General features: G+C 58.0%; 1 protein-coding gene across 1 annotated transcript in view; it reads right to left on the bottom strand.

Annotated features, from left to right (window-relative positions):
• The window catches only part of VIPR2 (vasoactive intestinal peptide receptor 2), a 112,940-nt gene that overhangs the window by 54,157 nt on the left and 52,351 nt on the right, over window positions 1-6,432 (bottom strand). The window lies entirely within an intron of this gene.

Here is a 6,432-nt window from a genome sequence, read left to right as displayed (position 1 = left end):
CTCCTGGGTGGCGAATGGCCCCCAGGGCCCCCGACCCTGGCACTCCTGTGGGGCCACCCCCGTGAAGGCCACAAGCCCACCGCCGGGCCGAGGATGGGAGACTGGCTGGCTGGTCGGTGCCGCAAGATGGCTCTGGTGTCGGGGCCCTCTCCTCCCCTGAGTTCTGGTCTGGGTGATTCAGGCCGCACTAATTACTAGACCCCTCCCAGCGGGAACAAAGCACGTTGAGAATGACTGCCACGATTCCTCACTGTGCCTGCCATTCTCCTCGTGAGCCTTTGAAAATCAGTGCCAGGGCTCTGCCTGGAGAACAAGGACTGTGGGGCAGGGCCAGCTGGGGCTCACTAAGGGGACCCGAGGACATCAGAGCTGGGAGGACCTGCTGAGCCCTGGAGGCCCTCTGCCTCACACCCGGGGGTCCACGCCTAGAGTCTCAGGAGCTTTGAGGCCCACGGGACGCAGGCCACTTCCCATGACGCCAGCCTCTGTCCACTCAGAACGTCTCAGCCATTCATGGAGACGCCCTTACAATCCTACAAAACCTTCCAGGTGTGCAGTCTTAAGCTACGGGCACTGCACATGTGCTGGGTGTGTGTTTGCACGGGCGTCAGTCCAGGTGCGGGGAGATGTGCGCGGCGCTGGGAGGCCATGCCTGCTCCGGTTAGTTCCTGGCTGACGGCACGTCACGGCCCCCATGGCCCCTGCTCCAAGGTGTGGCCTGGTTCCTAGTGGACGCGCCTCCCTGACCCCGGCGTACTTCAGGCCAGTGGCCCAGCGTGCGGGGCCACTCTGCTGGTGGAGCTCTTCTGGGCTCCCCTTAGGATCCAGCACCTCCACTTCCCACAGCCCAGAGGCTCCTCACCCCAAGTGCTGGCACTGACCCCTCCTGGACCCTGCTCTGGGGGCCGTCCTCCCCGGCAGAGGACAGTTACAGACCCAGAAGACCTCCCTGCCACCTGCAGTGGGGCAGCTGCCACTCACCTCTCATACCCACGTCCCCTGGGACTGGGGGCCCTCCCTTCCCTCCACAGTGGGGCAGAAATCACAGGGTATTCCAAGGTCTCTCCCCAAAGACACCTGATCCCCAAACAGTCCTGCTCTTTTGCTTCTGTGCTGTGGGTGTTGAGGAAACACCCCTCTGAGTGGCCTCCTCCTGGCCACTCATGGGCACCTGGTTCTGGCTCTCTTCGGGGCCTGAGAACATCCTATACAACAGCCTGTACAACAGCCTGTACAACACCCTATGCTGCTGCTGCTGCTAAGTTGCTTCAGTCGTGTCCGACTCTGTGCGACCCCATAGACGGCAGCCCACCAGGCTCCCCCGTCCCTGGGATTCTCCAGGCAAGAACGCTGGAGTGGGGTGCCATTGCCTTCTCCAATACAACACCCTATACGACACCCTGTACACCCTATACAACACCCTACACGTCCTATACAACGTCCTGTACTCTGCACCACGGACACAGAGACGTGACATGCTTTTCTTTCAGAAAAACAGGACGCCCTGTATGCTGTCTTCTTTGCTTTCTCAACAAAACACGTCTCATATTTTCCTGTTCTTCCTGCGGTGCGCCGCGTTTTTAATGGCTGGCTAATAGATCAACATCCACTTACTTGTGACACACAAGGAGTGGTGACCCAAGTGTCTGATCAGAACTCTGGGTGGTAAGGCCTTAGTAGGTGCCCCCCAGGTGACTGGACTTGTTTCCTGTTCTTTTAGAAGGAACTGCAGTTCTTCCCCAAATGATGAGGAAAAGCTCTTCTTTACAGAGAATGCTAATTGATACGTGCAAAGAATGGTTAGAACTTTAAAAGCTGACATTTTGGACCCTGAGACAGACTGATTCAAGTGTGAATCAGGAACAGGGTGGGGGGAAGGCTGGGAAAGAGGAGCAGCTCCAAAGACCACCAGCCAACTGCAGGGAAAAAGAACTTGGTGTTCAAGATCTGGAGGCCACTTATACTCAAGTGGCCAGACAGCATAATGGGATACTGAGGGACATATCGATCACCAGTGTGGGGACCCCACAGAGCACACACGTGACCTGCATCCGCTCTTCCCAGAGGGTCTGATCTGAGTCTCCTCAAGCCTTCATGTCCAAGCTGCTGTAAGGAGACATGGGCTGGAAGGACACACCGAAACGCACCCGGAATATGGGACACTCTGTGAGGTGACTGATCTGCTGCTCACTGTCTGGGGGTGCAGGCGGAAGCACCCCCAGGGCCAGGGCCCACAGCTCTGTGGACATGTCCACGGAATGTGTCCTGCACAAGTCGGCCCAGCAAGCGCAGAAGTGCTGACAGCTGCTGAGCACCCAGTGCCTCCTCTGCAGCACCTGACTACATGGATGTTCAGTCACACAGAAAGGGCAGCCTCGCTGCGGGAAAACTGCTCATGAAGACAGCAGGGGAAAGCCACGGTCCCTTGGCCTGCAGAGCGAGGTCCGGCCCTGGAGTAGCTGGGGCAACGTGGGATCCTGGGCCCTGGCTGGAGAGAGGCGGCCAGGATGCCCGGTGGGGGAGGCCGTGCCAGGCCTGGTGCGCCTGCCACTGAGCCCACGAGCAGAGTGCACAGGGACAGAGGTTAGCTACAGCTAAGCCTCCAGGAGAGGCCTCTGGGTGCTCTCACGGGAGCAGTCTCAGAGCCGGGAAGTGCAGCCGGCTCTGGTGTAGCTTACTTATTCTTATTCCTTGAAGGTGAGGACTCTGCATTCCCACAGGAAAAGAGAAACTGCCAGACAAACCCTGCTGGGGTGGCAGCACAGATGTGGTCACCGCCGGCTGGGCTGACGGTGAGACCGCCCTGTAAAAACAGGACTGCAGCCGCCCTGTGCAGACGCAGCTTTGCAGCACACGCTGCAGGGGGCTGTGCTGACCCAGGAGGTTTGCCAGGGGTCCTCTGTGCTCTGAAACTCTGATTTAACAGTTTTAAAGAAAGGAGTTATCTTCATTTTAGCCCTCAGAGCCACTGATCTGCTTCTGGCTCCCAGCAACCCCCGTCTATTATCAGTGTAAATAATTGAAAGCTAGATGGATCGTCTCACCAACTGAAGTTGGGAAAAATCCTTTTTAAAGTGGGTTGGCCAAAATGTTCATCTGGGTGCCCCCCTGGCCAGCTTTAACTTGAATGAAATTCTTGGCCAACCCAAATAAAAGGGTTTGTGCTTCCCTGTGAACCTGCTCACCTGTTCTGACCTGAATTACCGAATAGGCCGCTTCCCACTTGCCTGCCGCCCGAGGGCCCCACTCTGGGTGCAGGGTGAGCACCTGATTTGCTACTTTCTGCAGGTAAATCCAGGCCAGCCTTGAGACCCCCAGGGTCCGGATGACTCTGACCAAAGGGCTTCCCCAGGCCAGTGGGCACCCAGGATTCGAAAGAGGCCACAGAGGCAGCTGGGGTGGCCCAGAGCCTCCCACCTCTCCCAGGGCACGGAGCATAGCGCTGCCAGACGTGGCCATCCACGAGGCCTCTGTCTCTGGTCAAATCTGCTGTGTGCCCACGACCAAACCTCCATGGAGGCTCCAGGCTCAGCCCTGGTTGAGCCTGGCCCCTTCCCAGGGCAGCTGCAGTCACGACCAGCAGAAACATCCCCACATCCTCACTGCCGCCTCACCTTGACTGCCTGCCGAGACCACCTCTCAGAACGCTCCCACCCTAGACTCTCAGGCCACACAGCACAGGAAGGACCCCAGGGTCTGCCTCCTGAATGCAGGGTGTGCAAGGCTGAGATGCGGAAGGTACCCCCAGGGAAGCAGCCCGGAATGCCCCATGTTTCAGCCCCTACGCCCAGCGGTCTTAGCGTGCACCGAGGGAGTGGATGTGATGCTGAGTGGGTTCAGACCCCCAGCCCCGCAGATGGTGACGCGATCCCTGGGGATCCCGTGCACTGGACCTGGAGGCTCTGAGACACTGGCCTGCCAGCCCCTCCCTCAGTTTCGGAGTCCCCCTTTGGGCATATTCAGTGCGACCTGTCCAGGTGTCCAACTACAAATGCCCTGTTTCCCAACGTCCTGCAGAGAACCCAGTTACCCTGAACACTAACACTGGTGACCAAGCTCTCCCAGATGGAGGCCTCCTCCTTCTGTTGTTCTAAGGATGCATATTTACACCCTTTGTTCTCAAAATACTTGCAGTGGCGTAAGGAGCGCTATTTCCACGCGTTTCCTCAGCTGGACACGGAGCCAAATGTCTTTTTAGAAATGCTGTCATCAGGGATGACAACAGTACTTGCCAAGGGTGGACACAGAGAGGAGAGGCACCTTCAGAGGGGACAGCCCCTCAGAGCAAATAACAGCCATGTTGGGAGGTGCACTTCTCAGACATGTCATTGACATTGACACTGAAGTCGCTCAGTCATGTCCGACTCTTTGTGACCCCATGGACTGCAGCCTTCCAGGACCCTCTGTCCATGGAATTTTCCAGGCAAGAATACTGAAGCGGGTTTCCATTTCCTTCTCCAGGAGATCTTCCCGACCCAGGGATTGAATCCGGGTCTCCAGCATTGTAGGCAGACGCTCTACCATCTGAACCACCAGGGAAGTCTCAGACATGTCAGTGCAGGTGAAATCAGCCACGTGCTGGGAGCCGGCCGCTCCAGTCAGGACTCGGAAGGCACTCACAGCACAGGCTCAGGGCAAGACGACAGCCCCTGCTCGTGCACGCGGAGAGGGAGCATTCATCTTCCACAAACGGACTGGACCTTCTTCATGACTCAGCACAGCTCTGGGACCAATGCAGCCTCGGACCCTTCACACCTGTAGTGATGAGTGTTCATGTCCCCCCAAAAAAATATTCACTGAGGGTCACTGGTCCTGAGGCTGCCCGAGGGGCCTGATGGAGGCGCTGGGCCAGGAGGGTCTCTCCAGGACTTCCTGAAGCAGGAACACCACAGATTCACAAGCCAACAAAGGCAGCAGCTTGGGGCTGGCTCTTCCGAGTCCACACTGCAGGCCAAGCTTTCGGGCCCAGAGAGAAACCATCGGGCGGGTGTGGACCATGACCCAGAGCCACGCTGCTTCCTAGGCCACCTGTGCAGGAGCCTGGACTTTATACAGGAGCGAACCCAGGCTCCACAACAGTGCTCCAGCTCTAAACGCGTTTCCAGGGCTGCAAGGAATGTTTTACGAGGAACTCATTCTTCAGACACCTCCTGGATATCCCAATAGTCAGTATAAGTAGGGTGCTACAATGACCCCAACCTTGGTAATTTGGAGGCAAACCACAAACCAAGGGCTGGGAAATGCCATTTTGGGCGACAGTGCCACCAGATGGTGTCTTGATCCAATCACTTTGGAATTTCGAATATGGAAGTGGCAAAGTTTCATTTCAGTTCAGGTGGATTCCATAGTTGGGAGTCATATTCTGGGACCTGAACTAATGCTAAACAAAGATTCAAAACCCGGAACTAATCAAACCTGTTAACTGAACAAAACGATTTTTTTTTAAAAAAAGAAATGTACAGAAGCCCACTTTGAAACTATTTTAAAAATATGCTGAATCCAATCAACCCCAAATATCAAAATGTCCCCCACACTGAGCTGAGCAAATGCGGTGCCTGTGGTGGGTGTCCCAGCAGGCACGCCTGCCTGAGGGCTGACTGGAAATCCCCCTGAGACAGGCGTCTCCCCACAGTACCAGGACCGGACCGTCGGGAGACCCGTGAGGCCCCGCAGCGAGTCAGCTCAGAACTGATGGAGAGCTAAGCTTGTGCAGACGCCACACCTTCACCTGCCGTCCTCTGTACAAATCCTCAAGAACCTTCCCTCCGACGGCAGGGCAGCGACCCCTTGGGACGTTGTTGGTGCCGCACAAGCTCCCGGGTGGGCAGAGTCAAGCCTCATGGCACGGGAGGCTGGACTCAGCTGACGGGCTGGGGCTGGAGGATGGTGGATCCTGCCATGTTACTCCCAGGGCGATCTTCCGTGGATTTACGAGCAGCACTTGGGCGCCGTCCCGGGATGGTCCCGGGACATCCATCTCGCAGTGTTATGACAAGACATCTTCACACGGGCCAGCAGCCGCTCATCCGAGCGTGCCCCCGGGGGCTGGACACCCGGCTGCGCAGACCAGCCTCCCGCGGGGCCGTCCTCCTGGCTGTGGGCGTGGCCGGGGCCAGGGGCATGGCCGGGCGCCTCGTGCGTCCACAGGCCGCTGCCCGGGTGCACATCCTGTTGACCTCGCAGCCCGGGAGCCCCCTCTCCCTGCCCTCCTCCTTCTGGGTCACACCCTTCGGGCCGGCCCTCGGTCACTCCTCCTGTCTCTGGGGCCCATGGCCCCGCACGATCCCACCTGGTGGGCAGCCTCCAGCCTTCCTCCCGTCCCTTCCTCTCTCTCTACCTGGCCTCCGGGATCCCCGCTGCCCCCCAGGGCGGGGCTGGATCCTCTCACCCTGCCGGTCTGCAGCTTCAGACCTTGCGGTGCCTCTGCCTTCC

This window comes from Bison bison, unplaced genomic scaffold (genome assembly GCF_000754665.1).
Source record: "Bison bison bison isolate TAMUID 2011002044 unplaced genomic scaffold, Bison_UMD1.0 scf7180017864503, whole genome shotgun sequence".
In the NCBI taxonomy this organism is placed as follows: Eukaryota; Metazoa; Chordata; class Mammalia; order Artiodactyla; family Bovidae; genus Bison; species Bison bison.
Note: the sequence above shows the minus strand (reverse complement) of the source record. Positions and strands in the feature narration are given on the sequence as shown.